Source organism: Oncorhynchus mykiss, chromosome 17 (assembly GCF_013265735.2).
Source record: "Oncorhynchus mykiss isolate Arlee chromosome 17, USDA_OmykA_1.1, whole genome shotgun sequence".
Classification (NCBI taxonomy): Eukaryota; Metazoa; Chordata; class Actinopteri; order Salmoniformes; family Salmonidae; genus Oncorhynchus; species Oncorhynchus mykiss.
This window is the reverse complement of record NC_048581.1, coordinates 59,534,371-59,553,542: the sequence shown is the minus strand read 5'-3', so window position 1 is coordinate 59,553,542 and position 19,172 is coordinate 59,534,371. Positions and strand designations below refer to the sequence as shown.

At 43.3% G+C, this 19,172-nt stretch overlaps 15 non-coding genes across 15 annotated transcripts; all 15 read right to left on the bottom strand.

Annotated features, from left to right (window-relative positions):
• Nucleotides 1-945: 945 nt before the first annotated feature.
• On the bottom strand, nt 946-1,087 carry LOC118940696. The gene has a single exon (XR_005037282.1). It is a non-coding gene; the product is annotated as a U4 spliceosomal RNA (small nuclear RNA).
• Nucleotides 1,088-2,216: 1,129 nt separating this feature from the next.
• LOC118940695 lies at nt 2,217-2,358 on the bottom strand. Its single transcript, XR_005037281.1, has one exon. It is a non-coding gene; the product is annotated as a U4 spliceosomal RNA (small nuclear RNA).
• Nucleotides 2,359-3,488: 1,130 nt separating this feature from the next.
• LOC118940694 lies at nt 3,489-3,630 on the bottom strand. The gene has a single exon (XR_005037280.1). It is a non-coding gene; the product is annotated as a U4 spliceosomal RNA (small nuclear RNA).
• A 1,130-nt stretch (nt 3,631-4,760) lies between these two features.
• Nucleotides 4,761-4,902, bottom strand: LOC118940693. The gene has a single exon (XR_005037279.1). It is a non-coding gene; the product is annotated as a U4 spliceosomal RNA (small nuclear RNA).
• A 1,129-nt stretch (nt 4,903-6,031) lies between these two features.
• LOC118940551 lies at nt 6,032-6,172 on the bottom strand. Its single transcript, XR_005037146.1, has one exon. It is a non-coding gene; the product is annotated as a U4 spliceosomal RNA (small nuclear RNA).
• Nucleotides 6,173-7,305: 1,133 nt separating this feature from the next.
• Nucleotides 7,306-7,447, bottom strand: LOC118940692. The gene has a single exon (XR_005037278.1). It is a non-coding gene; the product is annotated as a U4 spliceosomal RNA (small nuclear RNA).
• Nucleotides 7,448-8,575: 1,128 nt separating this feature from the next.
• Nucleotides 8,576-8,717, bottom strand: LOC118940691. The gene has a single exon (XR_005037277.1). It is a non-coding gene; the product is annotated as a U4 spliceosomal RNA (small nuclear RNA).
• Nucleotides 8,718-9,851: 1,134 nt separating this feature from the next.
• LOC118940690 lies at nt 9,852-9,993 on the bottom strand. The gene has a single exon (XR_005037276.1). It is a non-coding gene; the product is annotated as a U4 spliceosomal RNA (small nuclear RNA).
• A 1,135-nt stretch (nt 9,994-11,128) lies between these two features.
• Nucleotides 11,129-11,270, bottom strand: LOC118940549. Its single transcript, XR_005037144.1, has one exon. It is a non-coding gene; the product is annotated as a U4 spliceosomal RNA (small nuclear RNA).
• Nucleotides 11,271-12,400: 1,130 nt separating this feature from the next.
• Nucleotides 12,401-12,542, bottom strand: LOC118940689. The gene has a single exon (XR_005037275.1). It is a non-coding gene; the product is annotated as a U4 spliceosomal RNA (small nuclear RNA).
• A 1,129-nt stretch (nt 12,543-13,671) lies between these two features.
• LOC118940688 lies at nt 13,672-13,813 on the bottom strand. The gene has a single exon (XR_005037274.1). It is a non-coding gene; the product is annotated as a U4 spliceosomal RNA (small nuclear RNA).
• Nucleotides 13,814-14,943: 1,130 nt separating this feature from the next.
• On the bottom strand, nt 14,944-15,085 carry LOC118940687. The gene has a single exon (XR_005037273.1). It is a non-coding gene; the product is annotated as a U4 spliceosomal RNA (small nuclear RNA).
• Nucleotides 15,086-16,215: 1,130 nt separating this feature from the next.
• LOC118940540 lies at nt 16,216-16,357 on the bottom strand. Its single transcript, XR_005037136.1, has one exon. It is a non-coding gene; the product is annotated as a U4 spliceosomal RNA (small nuclear RNA).
• A 1,130-nt stretch (nt 16,358-17,487) lies between these two features.
• On the bottom strand, nt 17,488-17,629 carry LOC118940686. The gene has a single exon (XR_005037272.1). It is a non-coding gene; the product is annotated as a U4 spliceosomal RNA (small nuclear RNA).
• A 1,397-nt stretch (nt 17,630-19,026) lies between these two features.
• Nucleotides 19,027-19,168, bottom strand: LOC118940676. Its single transcript, XR_005037262.1, has one exon. It is a non-coding gene; the product is annotated as a U4 spliceosomal RNA (small nuclear RNA).
• Nucleotides 19,169-19,172: the final 4 nt, after the last annotated feature.

The following is a 19,172-nucleotide window of genomic DNA, read 5'->3' as shown; positions in this document are numbered from 1 at the left end:
AGTAGTAAAAAAACCAATATCGAGAGCAAAGCATTTTGGGTAATCTGCACCACTGGCTCAGCTGCAATGGGTCGCAAACCAAAAACCTTTTCAACTCAACCTTGCCACCGCTGCCTCTAGTGGAAGTGTATAACGTGGCTAAGGGTACCTTACTTCTTGCAAGAATTAGAGGCAGTGTGGGGGCAAAACTGGAATTGTGGACCAATACCACCTGTTGCTGAACCTATTCTCCCCAAGACTACTTCTGACTATATTTCATGTCGTTCCAATGTAAAGTTTTGGGTTAAGTTGTCACCCAACAATAACCACTCCTCGGATGGACCTCATAGGCTATGATAATGCCACTGCGATAGAATATCAGAAATCTGCTATTCAAACTGCTTGCAGTATCTCGCACAGCTTCTCGGCAAACTGTATTATTTTGTTACATTGGTATGTCTAGCAGTTCGCCCCCTACCTAACACTGGTGGATTCTCGATTACATGTAATTAATGGCAAGGTGGGGTACTTGTTCAATAGATGTTCCCTTTTTTCCTGGACAAAACCAATATCGAGAGCAAAGCACTTTGGGTAATCAGCACCGCTGGCTCAGCTGCAATGGGGGACGAACCCAAAACCTTTTCATGTAAATCTTGCCATAGCTGCCTCTAGAGGAGGCAAGACAAAGTGGGTCAAGTGGCTTTGGGTAACATACTACTTGCAACAATTCGAGGCAGTGTGGGGGCAAAGCTGAAACTGTGGGCCCAAACCCGCTGTTGCTGAGTTCATTCTCCCGAACCCTACTTCTGACACAGCATATACTACTGACACCTTTTTTCTGTTTCTACCTAGTTGCAAGATAATGTTCAACTGTCAGCTGAAGCATCAAAAAGGTTATATAATAAATGAGCTGGATGCAGCCCATGTTTGGTCTTGTCACTATCTTCTCTTTCACATGTATAGCAGTCTCACATGAGACTATCAAAAATTGCCAAGGCTGACTATATTTCAAGTCATCCCAAGCGGGGTATTGGGTTAAGTTTTCAACCAGCAATAATCACGCCTCAGATGGACTTCATAGGCTATGATATCGCCTCTGCGAAAGAATGATATATTACAGCTACTCAAACTGTTTACAGTGTTTTGCACAGCTTCTCCTTTAACGGTAATATTGTGTTTTAACATTGCAATGTCTAGCAGTTCGCCCCTACCTACCACTTTGGTGGATTCTTGATGACATGTCATTCATGGCAAGGTGGGGTACTTATTCAATAGATGTTACCTTTTTCCAGTAGTAAAAAAAACAATATCGAGAGCAAAGCATTTTGGGTAATCTGCACCACTGGCTCAGCTGCAATGGGTCGCAAACCCAAAACCTTTTCAACTCAACCTTGCCACCGCTGCCTCTAGTGGAAGTGTATAACGTGGCTAAGGGTACCTTACTTCTTGCAAGAATTAGAGGCAGTGTGGGGGCAAAACTGGAATTGTGGACCAATACCACCTGTTGCTGAACCTATTCTCCCCAAGACTACTTCTGACTATATTTCATGTCGTTCCAATGTAAAGTTTTGGGTTAAGTTGTCACCCAACAATAACCACTCCTCGGATGGACCTCATAGGCTATGATAATGCCACTGCGATAGAATATCAGAAATCTGCTATTCAAACTGCTTGCAGTATCTCGCACAGCTTCTCGGCAAACTGTATTATTTTTTGTTACATTGGTATGTCTAGCAGTTCGCCCCCTACCTAACACTGGTGGATTCTCGATTACATGTAATTAATGGCAAGGTGGGGTACTTGTTCAATAGATGTTCCCTTTTTTCCTGGACAAAACCAATATCGAGAGCAAAGCACTTTGGGTAATCAGCACCGCTGGCTCAGCTGCAATGGGGGACGAACCCAAAACCTTTTCATGTAAATCTTGCCATAGCTGCCTCTAGAGGAGGCAAGACAAAGTGGGTCAAGTGGCTTTGGGTAACATACTACTTGCAACAATTCGAGGCAGTGTGGGGGCAAAGCTGAAACTGTGGGCCCAAACCCGCTGTTGCTGAGTTCATTCTCCCGAACCCTACTTCTGACACAGCATATACTACTGACACCTTTTTTCTGTTTCTACCTAGTTGCAAGATAATGTTCAACTGTCAGCTGAAGCATCAAAAAGGTTATATAATAAATGAGCTGGATGCAGCCCATGTTTGGTCTTGTCACTATCTTCTCTTTCACATGTATAGCAGTCTCACATGAGACTATCAAAAATTGCCAAGGCTGACTATATTTCAAGTCATCCCAAGCGGGGTATTGGGTTAAGTTTTCAACCAGCAATAATCACGCCTCAGATGGACTTCATAGGCTATGATATCGCCTCTGCGAAAGAATGATATATTACAGCTACTCAAACTGTTTACAGTGTTTTGCACAGCTTCTCCTTTAACGGTAATATTGTGTTTTAACATTGCAATGTCTAGCAGTTCGCCCCCTACCTACCACTTTGGTGGATTCTTGATGACATGTCATTCATGGCAAGGTGGGGTACTTATTCAATAGATGTTACCTTTTTCCAGTAGTAAAAAAAACAATATCGAGAGCAAAGCATTTTGGGTAATCTGCACCACTGGCTCAGCTGCAATGGGTCGCAAACCCAAAACCTTTTCAACTCAACCTTGCCACCGCTGCCTCTAGTGGAAGTGTATAACGTGGCTAAGGGTACCTTACTTCTTGCAAGAATTAGAGGCAGTGTGGGGGCAAAACTGGAATTGTGGACCAATACCACCTGTTGCTGAACCTATTCTCCCCAAGACTACTTCTGACTATATTTCATGTCGTTCCAATGTAAAGTTTTGGGTTAAGTTGTCACCCAACAATAACCACTCCTCGGATGGACCTCATAGGCTATGATAATGCCACTGCGATAGAATATCAGAAATCTGCTATTCAAACTGCTTGCAGTATCTCGCACAGCTTCTCGGCAAACTGTATTATTTTTTGTTACATTGGTATGTCTAGCAGTTCGCCCCCTACCTAACACTGGTGGATTCTCGATTACATGTAATTAATGGCAAGGTGGGGTACTTGTTCAATAGATGTTCCCTTTTTTCCTGGACAAAACCAATATCGAGAGCAAAGCACTTTGGGTAATCAGCACCGCTGGCTCAGCTGCAATGGGGGACGAACCCAAAACCTTTTCATGTAAATCTTGCCATAGCTGCCTCTAGAGGAGGCAAGACAAAGTGGGTCAAGTGGCTTTGGGTAACATACTACTTGCAACAATTCGAGGCAGTGTGGGGGCAAAGCTGAAACTGTGGGCCCAAACCCGCTGTTGCTGAGTTCATTCTCCCGAACCCTACTTCTGACACAGCATATACTACTGACACCTTTTTTCTGTTTCTACCTAGTTGCAAGATAATGTTCAACTGTCAGCTGAAGCATCAAAAAGGTTATATAATAAATGAGCTGGATGCAGCCCATGTTTGGTCTTGTCACTATCTTCTCTTTCACATGTATAGCAGTCTCACATGAGACTATCAAAAATTGCCAAGGCTGACTATATTTCAAGTCATCCCAAGCGGGGTATTGGGTTAAGTTTTCAACCAGCAATAATCACGCCTCAGATGGACTTCATAGGCTATGATATCGCCTCTGCGAAAGAATGATATATTACAGCTACTCAAACTGTTTACAGTGTTTTGCACAGCTTCTCCTTTAACGGTAACATTGTGTTTTAACATTGCAATGTCTAGCAGTTCGCCCCCTACCTACCACTTTGGTGGATTCTTGATGACATGTCATTCATGGCAAGGTGGGGTACTTATTCAATAGATGTTACCTTTTTCCAGTAGTAAAAAAAACAATATCGAGAGCAAAGCATTTTGGGTAATCTGCACCACTGGCTCAGCTGCAATGGGTCGCAAACCCAAAACCTTTTCAACTCAACCTTGCCACCGCTGCCTCTAGTGGAAGTGTATAACGTGGCTAAGGGTACCTTACTTCTTGCAAGAATTAGAGGCAGTGTGGGGGCAAAACTGGAATTGTGGACCAATACCACCTGTTGCTGAACCTATTCTCCCCAAGACTACTTCTGACTATATTTCATGTCGTTCCAATGTAAAGTTTTGGGTTAAGTTGTCACCCAACAATAACCACTCCTCGGATGGACCTCATAGGCTATGATAATGCCACTGCGATAGAATATCAGAAATCTGCTATTCAAACTGCTTGCAGTATCTCGCACAGCTTCTCGGCAAACTGTATTATTTTTTGTTACATTGGTATGTCTAGCAGTTCGCCCCCTACCTAACACTGGTGGATTCTCGATTACATGTAATTAATGGCAAGGTGGGGTACTTGTTCAATAGATGTTCCCTTTTTTCCTGGACAAAACCAATATCGAGAGCAAAGCACTTTGGGTAATCAGCACCGCTGGCTCAGCTGCAATGGGGGACGAACCCAAAACCTTTTCATGTAAATCTTGCCATAGCTGCCTCTAGAGGAGGCAAGACAAAGTGGGTCAAGTGGCTTTGGGTAACATACTACTTGCAACAATTCGAGGCAGTGTGGGGGCAAAGCTGAAACTGTGGGCCCAAACCCGCTGTTGCTGAGTTCATTCTCCCGAACCCTACTTCTGACACAGCATATACTACTGACACCTTTTTTCTGTTTCTACCTAGTTGCAAGATAATGTTCAACTGTCAGCTGAAGCATCAAAAAGGTTATATAATAAATGAGCTGGATGCAGCCCATGTTTGGTCTTGTCACTATCTTCTCTTTCACATGTATAGCAGTCTCACATGAGACTATCAAAAATTGCCAAGGCTGACTATATTTCAAGTCATCCCAAGCGGGGTATTGGGTTAAGTTTTCAACCAGCAATAATCACGCCTCAGATGGACTTCATAGGCTATGATATCGCCTCTGCGAAAGAATGATATATTACAGCTACTCAAACTGTTTACAGTGTTTTGCACAGCTTCTCCTTTAACGGTAACATTGTGTTTTAACATTGCAATGTCTAGCAGTTCGCCCCCTACCTACCACTTTGGTGGATTCTTGATGACATGTCATTCATGGCAAGGTGGGGTACTTATTCAATAGATGTTACCTTTTTCCAGTAGTAAAAAAAACAATATCGAGAGCAAAGCATTTTGGGTAATCTGCACCACTGGCTCAGCTGCAATGGGTCGCAAACCCAAAACCTTTTCAACTCAACCTTGCCACCGCTGCCTCTAGTGGAAGTGTATAACGTGGCTAAGGGTACCTTACTTCTTGCAAGAATTAGAGGCAGTGTGGGGGCAAAACTGGAATTGTGGACCAATACCACCTGTTGCTGAACCTATTCTCCCCAAGACTACTTCTGACTATATTTCATGTCGTTCCAATGTAAAGTTTTGGGTTAAGTTGTCACCAACAATAACCACTCCTCGGATGGACCTCATAGGCTATGATAATGCCACTGCGATAGAATATCAGAAATCTGCTATTCAAACTGCTGCAGTATCTCGCACAGCTTCTCGGCAAACTGTATTATTTTTTGTTACATTGGTATGTCTAGCAGTTCGCCCCCTACCTAACACTGGTGGATTCTCGATTACATGTAATTAATGGCAAGGTGGGGTACTTGTTCAATAGATGTTCCCTTTTTTCCTGGACAAAACCAATATCGAGAGCAAAGCACTTTGGGTAATCAGCACCGCTGGCTCAGCTGCAATGGGGGACAAACCCAAAACCTTTTCATGTAAATCTTGCCATAGCTGCCTCTAGAGGAGGCAAGACAAAGTGGGTCAAGTGGCTTTGGGTAACATACTACTTGCAACAATTCGAGGCAGTGTGGGGGTAAAGCTGAAACTGGGGGCCCAAACCCGCTGTTGCTGAGTTCATTCTCCCGAACCCTACTTCTGACACAGCATATACTACTGACACCTTTTTTCTGTTTCTACCTAGTTGCAAGATAATGTTCAAACTGTCAGCTGAAGCATCAAAAAGGTTATATAATAAATGAGCTGGATGCAGCCCATGTTTGGTCTTGTCACTATCTTCTCTTTCACATGTATAGCAGTCTCACATGAGACTATCAAAAATTGCCAAGGCTGACTATATTTCAAGTCATCCCAAGCGGGGTATTGGGTTAAGTTTTCAACCAGCAATAATCACGCCTCAGATGGACTTCATAGGCTATGATATCGCCTCTGCGAAGAATGATATATTACAGCTACTCAACTGTTTACAGTGTTTTTGCACAGCTTCTCCTTTAACGGTAACATTGTGTTTTAACATTGCAATGTCTAGCAGTTCGCCCCATACCTACCACTTTGGTGGATTCTTGATGACATGTCATTCATGGCAAGGTGGGGGGTACTTATTCAATAGATGTTACCTTTTTCCAGTAGTAAAAAAAACCAATATCGAGAGCAAAGCATTTTGGGTAATCTGCACCACTGGCTCAGCTGCAATGGGTCGCAAACCCAAAACCTTTTCAACTCAACCTTGCCACCGCTGCCTCTAGTGGAAGTGTATAACGTGGCTAAGGGTACCTTACTTCTTGCAAGAATTAGAGGCAGTGTGGGGGGCAAAACTGGAATTGTGGACCAATACCACCTGTTGCTGAACCTATTCTCCCCAAGACTACTTCTGACTATATTTCATGTCGTTCCAATGTAAAGTTTTGGGTTAAGTTGTCACCCAACAATAACCACTCCTCGGATGGACCTCATAGGCTATGATAATGCCACTGCGATAGAATATCAGAAATCTGCTATTCAAACTGCTTGCAGTATCTCGCACAGCTTCTCGGCAACTGTATTATTTTTTGTTACATTGGTATGTCTAGCAGTTCGCCCCCTACCTAACACTGGTGGATTCTCGATTACATGTAATTAATGGCAAGGTGGGGTACTTGTTCAATAGATGTTCCCTTTTTTCCTGGACAAAACCAATATCGAGAGCAAAGCACTTTGGGTAATCAGCACCGCTGGCTCAGCTGCAATGGGGGACGAACCCAAAACCTTTTCATGTAAATCTTGCCATAGCTGCCTCTAGAGGAGGCAAGACAAAGTGGGTCAAGTGGCTTTGGGTAACATACTACTTGCAACAATTCGAGGCAGTGTGGGGGCAAAGCTGAAACTGTGGGCCCAAACCCGCTGTTGCTGAGTTCATTCTCCCGAACCCTACTTCTGACACAGCATATACTACTGACACCTTTTTTCTGTTTCTACCTAGTTGCAAGATAATGTTCAACTGTCAGCTGAAGCATCAAAAAGGTTATATAATAAATGAGCTGGATGCAGCCCATGTTTGGTCTTGTCACTATCTTCTCTTTCACATGTATAGCAGTCTCACATGAGACTATCAAAAATTGCCAAGGCTGACTATATTTCAAGTCATCCCAAGCGGGGTATTGGGTTAAGTTTTCAACCAGCAATAATCACGCCTCAGATGGACTTCATAGGCTATGATATCGCCTCTGCGAAAGAATGATATATTACAGCTACTCAAACTGTTTACAGTGTTTTGCACAGCTTCTCCTTTAAACGGTAACATTGTGTTTAACATTGCAATGTCTAGCAGTTCGCCCCCTACCTACCACTTTGGTGGATTCTTGATGACATGTCATTCATGGCAAGGTGGGGTACTTATTCAATAGATGTTACCTTTTTCCAGTAGTAAAAAAAACAATATCGAGAGCAAAGCATTTTGGGTAATCTGCACCACTGGCCTCAGCTGCAATGGGTCGCAAACCCAAAACCTTTTCAACTCAACCTTGCCACCGCTGCCTCTAGTGGAAGTGTATAACGTGGCTAAGGGTACCTTACTTCTTGCAAGAATTAGAGGCAGTGTGGGGGCAAAACTGGAATTGTGGACCAATACCACCTGTTGCTGAACCTATTCTCCCCAAGACTACTTCTGACTATATTTCATGTCGTTCCAATGTAAAGTTTTGGGTTAAGTTGTCACCCAACAATAACCACTCCTCGGATGGACCTCATAGGCTATGATAATGCCACTGCGATAGAATATCAGAAATCTGCTATTCAAACTGCTTGCAGTATCTCGCACAGCTTCTCGGCAAACTGTATTATTTTTTGTTACATTGGTATGTCTAGCAGTTCGCCCCCTACCTAACACTGGTGGATTCTCGATTACATGTAATTAATGGCAAGTGGGGGTACTTGTTCAATAGATGTTCCCTTTTTTCCTGGACAAACCAATATCGAGAGCAAAGCACTTGGGTAATCAGCACCGCTGGCTCAGCTGCAATGGGGGACAAACCCAAAACCTTTTCATGTAAATCTTGCCATAGCTGCCTCTAGAGGAGGCAAGACAAGTGGGTCAAGTGGCTTTGGGTAACATACTACTTGCAACAATTCGAGGCAGTGTGGGGGTAAAGCTGAAAACTGTGGCCCAAACCCGCTGTTGCTGAGTTCATTCTCCCGAACCCTACTTCTGACACAGCATATACTACTGACACCTTTTTTCTGTTTCTACCTAGTTGCAAGATAATGTTCAACTGTCAGCTGAAGCATCAAAAAGGTTATATAATAAATGAGCTGGATGCAGCCCATGTTTGGTCTTGTCACTATCTTCTCTTTCACATGTATAGCAGTCTCACATGAGACTATCAAAAATTGCCAAGGCTGACTATATTTCAAGTCATCCCAAGCGGGGTATTGGGTTAAGTTTTCAACCAGCAATAATCACGCCTCAGATGGACTTCATAGGCTATGATATCGCCTCTGCGAAAGAATGATATATTACAGCTACTCAAACTGTTTACAGTGTTTTGCACAGCTTCTCCTTTAACGGTAACATTGTGTTTTAAACATTGCAATGTCTAGCAGTTCGCCCCCTACCTACCACTTTGGTGGATTCTTGATGACATGTCATTCATGGCAAGGTGGGGTACTTATTCAATAGATGTTACCTTTTTCCAGTAGTAAAAAAAACAATATCGAGAGCAAAGCATTTTGGGTAATCTGCACCACTGGCTCAGCTGCAATGGGTCGCAAACCCAAAACCTTTTCAACTCAACCTTGCCACCGCTGCCTCTAGTGGAAGTGTATAACGTGGCTAAGGGTACCTTACTTCTTGCAAGAATTAGAGGCAGTGTGGGGGGCAAAACTGGAATTGTGGACCAATACCACCTGTTGCTGAACCTATTCTCCCCAAGACTACTTCTGACTATACTTTCATGTCGTTCCAATGTAAAGTTTTGGGTTAAGTTGTCACCCAACAATAAACCACTCCTCGGATTGACCTCATAGGCTATGATAATGCCACTGCGATAGAATATCAGAAATCTGCTATTCAAACTGCTTGCAGTATCTCGCACAGCTTCTCGGCAAAACTGTATTATTTTTTGTTACATTGGTATGTCTAGCAGTTCGCCCCCTACCTAACACTGGTGGATTCTCGATTACATGTAATTAATGGCAAGGTGGGGTACTTGTTCAATAGATGTTCCCTTTTTTCCTGGACAAAACCAATATCGAGAGCAAAGCACTTTGGGTAATCAGCACCGCTGGCTCAGCTGCAATGGGGGACGAACCCAAAACCTTTTCATGTAAATCTTGCCATAGCTGCCTCTAGAGGAGGCAAGACAAAGTGGGTCAAGTGGCTTTGGGTAACATACTACTTGCAACAATTCGAGGCAGTGTGGGGGCAAAGCTGAAACTGTGGGCCCAACCCGCTGTTGCTGAGTTCATTCTCCCGAACCCTACTTCTGACACAGCATATACTACTGACACCTTTTTTCTGTTTCTACCTAGTTGCAAGATAATGTTCAACTGTCAGCTGAAGCATCAAAAAGGTTATATAATAAATGAGCTGGATGCAGCCCATGTTTGGTCTTGTCACTATCTTCTCTTTCACATGTATAGCAGTCTCACATGAGACTATCAAAAATTGCCAAGGCTGACTATATTTCAAGTCATCCCAAGCGGGGTATTGGGTTAAGTTTTCAACCAGCAATAATCACGCCTCAGATGGACTTCATAGGCTATGATATCGCCTCTGCGAAAGAATGATATATTACAGCTACTCAAACTGTTTACAGTGTTTTGCACAGCTTCTCCTTTAACGGTAACATTGTGTTTTAACATTGCAATGTCTAGCAGTTCGCCCCCTACCTACCACTTTGGTGGATTCTTGATGACATGTCATTCATGGCAAGGTGGGGTACTTATTCAATAGATGTTACCTTTATCCAGTAGTAAAAAAAAACAATATCGAGAGCAAAGCATTTTGGGGTAATCTGCACCACTGGCTCAGCTGCAATGGGTCGCAAACCCAAAACCTTTTCAACTCAACCTTGCCACCGCTGCCTTCTAGTGGAAGTGTATAACGTGGCTAAGGGTACCTTACTTCTTGCAAGAATTAGAGGCAGTGTGGGGGCAAAACTGGAATTGTGGACCAATACCACCTGTTGCTGAACCTATTCTCCCCAAGACTACTTCTGACTATATTTCATGTCGTTCCAATGTTAAAGTTTTGGGTTAAGTTGTCACCCAACAATAACCACTCCTCGGATGGACCTCATAGGCTATGATAATGCCACTGCGATAGAATATCAGAAATCTGCTATTCAAACTGCTTGCAGTATCTCGCACAGCTTCTCGGCAAACTGTATTATTTTTTGTTACATTGGTATGTCTAGCAGTTCGCCCCCTACCTAACACTGGTGGATTCTCGATTACATGTAATTAATGGCAAGGTGGGGTACTTGTTCAATAGATGTTCCCTTTTTTCCTGGACAAAACCAATATCGAGAGCAAAGCACTTTGGGTAATCAGCACCGCTGGCTCAGCTGCAATGGGGGACGAACCCAAAACCTTTTCATGTAAATCTTGCCATAGCTGCCTCTAGAGGAGGCAAGACAAAGTGGGTCAAGTGGCTTTCGGTAACATACTACTTGCAACAATTCGAGGCAGTGTGGGGGCAAAGCTGAAACTGTGGGCCCAAACCCGCTGTTGCTGAGTTCATTCTCCCGAACCCTACTTCTGACACAGCATATACTACTGACACCTTTTTTCTGTTTCTACCTAGTTGCAAGATAATGTTCAAACTGTCAGCTGAAGCATCAAAAAGGTTATATAATAAATGAGCTGGATGCAGCCCATGTTTGGTCTTGTCACTATCTTCTCTTTCACATGTATAGCAGTCTCACATGAGACTATCAAAAATTGCCAAGGCTGACTATGTTTCAAGTCATCCCAAGCGGGGTATTGGGTTAAGTTTTCAACCAGCAATAATCACGCCTCAGATGGACTTCATAGGCTATGATATCGCCTCTGCGAAACACTGATATATTACAGCTACTCAAACTGTTTACAGTGTTTTGCACAGCTTCTCCTTTAACGGTAACATTGTGTTTTAACATTGCAATGTCTAGCAGTTCGCCCCCTACCTACCACTTTGGTGGATTCTTGATGACATGTCATTCATGGCAAGGTGGGGTACTTATTCAATAGATGTTACCTTTTTCCAGTAGTAAAAAAAACAATATCGAGAGCAAAGCATTTTGGGTAATCTGCACCACTGGCTCAGCTGCAATGGGTCGCAAACCCAAAACCTTTTCAACTCAACCTTGCCACCGCTGCCTCTAGTGGAAGTGTATAACGTGGCTAAGGGTACCTTACTTCTTGCAAGAATTAGAGGCAGTGTGGGGGCAAAACTGGAATTGTGGACCAATACCACCTGTTGCTGAACCTATTCTCCCCAAGACTACTTCTGACTATATTTCATGTCGTTCCAATGTAAAGTTTTGGGTTAAGTTGTCACCCAACAATAACCACTCCTCGGATGGACCTCATAGGCTATGATAATGCCACTGCGATAGAATATCAGAAATCTGCTTTTCAAACTGCTTGCAGTATCTCGCACAGCTTCTCGGCAAACTGTATTATTTTTTGTTACATTGGTATGTCTAGCAGTTCGCCCCCTACCTAACACTGGTGGATTCTCGATTACATGTAATTAATGGCAAGGTGGGGTACTTGTTCAATAGATGTTCCCTTTTTTCCTGGACAAAACCAATATCGAGAGCAAAGCACTTTGGGTAATCAGCACCGCTGGCTCAGCTGCAATGGGGGACGAACCCAAAACCTTTTCATGTAAATCTTGCCATAGCTGCCTCTAGAGGAGGCAAGACAAAGTGGGTCAAGTGGCTTTGGGTAACATACTACTTGCAACAATTCGAGGCAGTGTGGGGGCAAAGCTGAAACTGTGGGCCCAAACCCGCTGTTGCTGAGTTCATTCTCCCGAACCCTACTTCTGACACAGCATATACTACTGACACCTTTTTTCTGTTTCTACCTAGTTGCAAGATAATGTTCAACTGTCAGCTGAAGCATCAAAAAGGTTATATAATAAATGAGCTGGATGCAGCCCATGTTTGGTCTTGTCACTATCTTCTCTTTCACATGTATAGCAGTCTCACATGAGACTATCAAAAATTGCCAAGGCTGACTATGTTTCAAGTCATCCCAAGCGGGGTATTGGGTTAAGTTTTCAACCAGCAATAATCACGCCTCAGATGGACTTCATAGGCTATGATATCGCCTCTGCGAAAGAATGATATATTACAGCTACTCAAACTGTTTACAGTGTTTTGCACAGCTTCTCCTTTAACGGTAACATTGTGTTTTAACATTGCAATGTCTAGCAGTTCGCCCCCTACCTACCACTTTGGTGGATTCTTGATGACATGTCATTCATGGCAAGGTGGGGTACTTATTCAATAGATGTTACCTTTTTCCAGTAGTAAAAAAAACAATATCGAGAGCAAAGCATTTTGGGTAATCTGCACCACTGGCTCAGCTGCAATGGGTCGCAAACCCAAAACCTTTTCAACTCAACCTTGCCACCGCTGCCTCTAGTGGAAGTGTATAACGTGGCTAAGGGTACCTTACTTCTTGCAAGAATTAGAGGCAGTGTGGGGGCAAAACTGGAATTGTGGACCAATACCACCTGTTGCTGAACCTATTCTCCCCAAGACTACTTCTGACTATATTTCATGTCGTTCCAATGTAAAGTTTTGGGTAAGTTGTCACCCAACAATAACCACTCCTCGGATGGACCTCATAGGCTATGATAATGCCACTGCGATAGAATATCAGAAATCTGCTATTCAAACTGCTTGCAGTATCTCGCACAGCTTCTCGGCAAACTGTATTATTTTTTGTTACATTGGTATGTCTAGCAGTTCGCCCCCTACCTAACACTGGTGGATTCTCGATTACATGTAATTAATGGCAAGGTGGGGTACTTGTTCAATAGATGTTCCCTTTTTTCCTGGACAAAACCAATATCGAGAGCAAGGCACTTTGGGTAATCAGCACCGCTGGCTCAGCTGCAATGGGGGACGAACCCAAAACCTTTTCATGTAAATCTTGCCATAGCTGCCTCTAGAGGAGGCAAGACAAAGTGGGTCAAGTGGCTTTGGGTAACATACTACTTGCAACAATTCGAGGCAGTGTGGGGGCAAAGCTGAAACTGTGGGCCCAAACCCGCTGTTGCTGAGTTCATTCTCCCGAACCCTACTTCTGACACAGCATATACTACTGACACCTTTTTTCTGTTTCTACCTAGTCGCAAGATAATGTTCAACTGTCAGCTGAAGCATCAAAAAGGTTATATAATAAATGAGCTGGATGCAGCCCATGTTTGGTCTTGTCACTATCTTCTCTTTCACATGTATAGCAGTCTCACATGAGACTATCAAAAATTGCCAAGGCTGACTATGTTTCAAGTCATCCCAAGCGGGGTATTGGGTTAAGTTTTCAACCAGCAATAATCACGCCTCAGATGGACTTCATAGGCTATGATATCGCCTCTGCGAAAGAATGATATATTACAGCTACTCAAACTGTTTACAGTGTTTTGCACAGCTTCTCCTTTAACGGTAACATTGTGTTTTAACATTGCAATGTCTAGCAGTTCGCCCCCTACCTACCACTTTGGTGGATTCTTGATGACATGTCATTCATGGCAAGGTGGGGTACTTATTCAATAGATGTTACCTTTTTCCAGTAGTAAAAAAAACAATATCGAGAGCAAAGCATTTTGGGTAATCTGCACCACTGGCTCAGCTGCAATGGGTCGCAAACCCAAAACCTTTTCAACTCAACCTTGCCACCGCTGCCTCTAGTGGAAGTGTATAACGTGGCTAAGGGTACCTTACTTCTTGCAAGAATTAGAGGCAGTGTGGGGGCAAAACTGGAATTGTGGACCAATACCACCTGTTGCTGAACCTATTCTCCCCAAGACTACTTCTGACTATATTTCATGTCGTTCCAATGTAAAGTTTTGGGTTAAGTTGTCACCCAACAATAACCACTCCTCGGATGGACCTCATAGGCTATGATAATGCCACTGCGATAGAATATCAGAAATCTGCTATTCAAACTGCTTGCAGTATCTCGCACAGCTTCTCGGCAAACTGTATTATTTTTTGTTACATTGGTATGTCTAGCAGTTCGCCCCCTACCTAACATTGGTGGATTCTCGATTACATGTAATTAATGGCAAGGTGGGGTACTTGTTCAATAGATGTTCCCTTTTTTCCTGGACAAAACCAATATCGAGAGCAAAGCACTTTGGGTAATCAGCACCGCTGGCTCAGCTGCAATGGGGGACGAACCCAAAACCTTTTCATGTAAATCTTGCCATAGCTGCCTCTAGAGGAGGCAAGACAAAGTGGGTCAAGTGGCTTTGGGTAACATACTACTTGCAACAATTCGAGGCAGTGTGGGGGCAAAGCTGAAACTGTGGGCCCAAACCCGCTGTTGCTGAGTTCATTCTCCCGAACCCTACTTCTGACACAGCATATACTACTGACACCTTTTTTCTGTTTCTACCTAGTTGCAAGATAATGTTCAACTGTCAGCTGAAGCATCAAAAAGGTTATATAATAAATGAGCTGGATGCAGCCCATGTTTGGTCTTGTCACTATCTTCTCTTTCACATGTATAGCAGTCTCACATGAGACTATCAAAAATTGCCAAGGCTGACTATGTTTCAAGTCATCCCAAGCGGGGTATTGGGTTAAGTTTTCAACCAGCAATAATCACGCCTCAGATGGACTTCATAGGCTATGATATCGCCTCTGCGAAAGAATGATATATTACAGCTACTCAAACTGTTTACAGTGTTTTGCACAGCTTCTCCTTTAACGGTAACATTGTGTTTTAACATTGCAATGTCTAGCAGTTCGCCCCCTACCTACCACTTTGGTGGATTCTTGATGACATGTCATTCATGGCAAGGTGGGGTACTTATTCAATAGATGTTACCTTTTTCCAGTAGTAAAAAAAACAATATCGAGAGCAAAGCATTTTGGGTAATCTGCACCACTGGCTCAGCTGCAATGGGTCGCAAACCCAAAACCTTTTCAACTCAACCTTGCCACCGCTGCCTCTAGTGGAAGTGTATAACGTGGCTAAGGGTACCTTACTTCTTGCAAGAATTAGAGGCAGTGTGGGGGCAAAACTGGAATTGTGGACCAATACCACCTGTTGCTGAACCTATTCTCCCCAAGACTACTTCTGACTATATTTCATGTCGTTCCAATGTAAAGTTTTGGGTTAAGTTGTCACCCAACAATAACCACTCCTCGGATGGACCTCATAGGCTATGATAATGCCACTGCGATAGAATATCAGAAATCTGCTATTCAAACTGCTTGCAGTATCTCGCACAGCTTCTCGGCAAACTGTATTATTTTTTGTTACATTGGTATGTCTAGCAGTTCGCCCCCTACCTAACACTGGTGGATTCTCGATTACATGTAATTAATGGCAAGGTGGGGTACTTGTTCAATAGATGTTCCCTTTTTTCCTGGACAAAACCAATATCGAGAGCAAAGCACTTTGGGTAATCAGCACCGCTGGCTCAGCTGCAATGGGGGACGAACCCAAAACCTTTTCATGTAAATCTTGCCATAGCTGCCTCTAGAGGAGGCAAGACAAAGTGGGTCAAGTGGCTTTGGGTAACATACTACTTGCAACAATTCGAGGCAGTGTGGGGGCAAAGCTGAAACTGTGGGCCCAAACCCGCTGTTGCTGAGTTCATTCTCCCGAACCCTACTTCTGACACAGCATATACTACTGACACCTTTTTTCTGTTTCTACCTAGTTGCAAGATAATGTTCAACTGTCAGCTGAAGCATCAAAAAGGTTATATAATAAATGAGCTGGATGCAGCCCATGTTTGGTCTTGTCACTATCTTCTCTTTCACATGTATAGCAGTCTCACATGAGACTATCAAAAATTGCCAAGGCTGACTATGTTTCAAGTCATCCCAAGCGGGGTATTGGGTTAAGTTTTCAACCAGCAATAATCACGCCTCAGATGGACTTCATAGGCTATGATATCGCCTCTGCGAAAGAACGACATATTACAGCTACTCAAACTGTTTACAGTGTTTTGCACAGCTTCTCCTTTAACGGTAACATTGTGTTTTAACATTGCAATGTCTAGCAGTTCGCCCCCTACCTACCACTTTGGTGGATTCTTGATGACATGTCATTCATGGCAAGGTGGGGTACTTATTCAATAGATGTTACCTTTTTCCAGTAGTAAAAAAAACAATATCGAGAGCAAAGCATTTTGGGTAATCTGCACCACTGGCTCAGCTGCAATGGGTCGCAAACCCAAAACCTTTTCAACTCAACCTTGCCACCGCTGCCTCTAGTGGAAGTGTATAACGTGGCTAAGGGTACCTTACTTCTTGCAAGAATTAGAGGCAGTGTGGGGGCAAAACTGGAATTGTGGACCAATACCACCTGTTGCTGAACCTATTCTCCCCAAGACTACTTCTGACTATATTTCATGTCGTTCCAATGTAAAGTTTTGGGTTAAGTTGTCACCCAACAATAACCACTCCTCGGATGGACCTCATAGGCTATGATAATGCCACTGCGATAGAATATCAGAAATCTGCTATTCAAACTGCTTGCAGTATCTCGCACAGCTTCTCGGCAAACTGTATTATTTTTTGTTACATTGGTATGTCTAGCAGTTCGCCCCCTACCTAACACTGGTGGATTCTCGATTACATGTAATTAATGGCAAGGTGGGGTACTTGTTCAATAGATGTTCCCTTTTTTCCTGGACAAAACCAATATCGAGAGCAAAGCACTTTGGGTAATCAGCACCGCTGGCTCAGCTGCAATGGTGGACGAACCCAAAACCTTTTCATGTAAATCTTGCCATAGCTGCCTCTAGAGGAGGCAAGACAAAGTGGGTCAAGTGGCTTTGGGTAACATACTACTTGCAACAATTCGAGGCAGTGTGGGGGCAAAGCTGAAACTGTGGGCCCAAACCCGCTGTTGCTGAGTTCATTCTCCCGAACCCTACTTCTGACACAGCATATACTACTGACAACTTTTTTCTGTTTCTACCTAGTTGCAAGATAATGTTCAACTGTCAGCTGAAGCATCAAAAAGGTTATATAATAAATGAGCTGGATGCAGCCCATGTTTGGTCTTGTCACTATCTTCTCTTTCACATGTATAGCAGTCTCACATGAGACTATCAAAAATTGCCAAGGCTGACTATGTTTCAAGTCATCCCAAGCGGGGTATTGGGTTAAGTTTTCAACCAGCAATAATCACGCCTCAGATGGACTTCATAGGCTATGATATCGCCTCTGCGAAAGAATGATATATTACAGCTACTCAAACTGTTTACAGTGTTTTGCACAGCTTCTCCTTTAACGGTAACATTGTGTTTTAACATTGCAATGTCTAGCAGTTCGCCCCCTACCTACCACTTTGGTGGATTCTTGATGACATGTCATTCATGGCAAGGTGGGGTACTTATTCAATAGATGTTACCTTTTTCCAGTAGTAAAAAAAACAATATCGAGAGCAAAGCATTTTGGGTAATCTGCACCACTGGCTCAGCTGCAATGGGTCGCAAACCCAAAACCTTTTCAACTCAACCTTGCCACCGCTGCCTCTAGTGGAAGTGTATAACGTGGCTAAGGGTACCTTACTTCTTGCAAGAATTAGAGGCAGTGTGGGGGCAAAACTGGAATTGTGGACCAATACCACCTGTTGCTGAACCTATTCTCCCCAAGACTACTTCTGACTATATTTCATGTCGTTCCAATGTAAAGTTTTGGGTTAAGTTGTCACCCAACAATAACCACTCCTCGGATGGACCTCATAGGCTATGATAATGCCACTGCGATAGAATATCAGAAATCTGCTATTCAAACTGCTTGCAGTATCTCGCACAGCTTCTCGGCAAACTGTATTATTTTTTGTTACATTGGTATGTCTAGCAGTTCGCCCCCTACCCACCTGTTGCTGAACCTATTCTCCCCAAGACTACTTCTGACTATATTTCATGTCGTTCCAATGTAAAGTTTTGGGTTAAGTTGTCACCCAACAATAACCACTCCTCGGATGGACCTCATAGGCTATGATAATGCCACTGCGATAGAATATCAGAAATCTGCTATTCAAACTGCTTGCAGTATCTCGCACAGCTTCTCGGCAAACTGTATTATTTTTTGTTACATTGGTATGTCTAGCAGTTCGCCCCCTACCTAAAATAGAATATAGCAACACTGGTGGATTCTCGATTACATGTAATTAATGGCAAGGTGGGGTACTTGTTCAATAGATGTTCCCTTTTTTCCTGGACAAAACCAATATCGAGAGCAAGGCACTTTGGGTAATCAGCACCGCTGGCTCAGCTGCAATGGTGGACGAACCCAAAACCTTTTCATGTAAATCTTGCCATAGCTGCCTCTAGAGGAGGCAAGACAAAGTGGGTCAAGTGGCTTTGGGTAACATACTACTTGCAACAATTCGAGGCAGTGTGGGGGCAAAGCTGAAACTGTGGGCCCAAACCCGCTGTTGCTGAGTTCATTCTCCCGAACCCTACTTCTGACACAGCATATACTACTGACAACTTTTTTCTGTTTCTACCTAGTTGCAAGATAATGTTCAACTGTCAGCTGAAGCATCAAAAAGGTTATATAATAAATGAGCTGGATGCAGCCCATGTTTGGTCTTGTCACTATCTTCTCTTTCACATGTATAGCAGTCTCACATGAGACTATCAAAAATTGCCAAGGCTGACTATGTTTCAAGTCATCCCAAGCGGGGTATTGGGTTAAGTTTTCAACCAGCAATAATCACGCCTCAGATGGACTTCATAGGCTATGATATCGCCTCTGCGAAAGAATGATA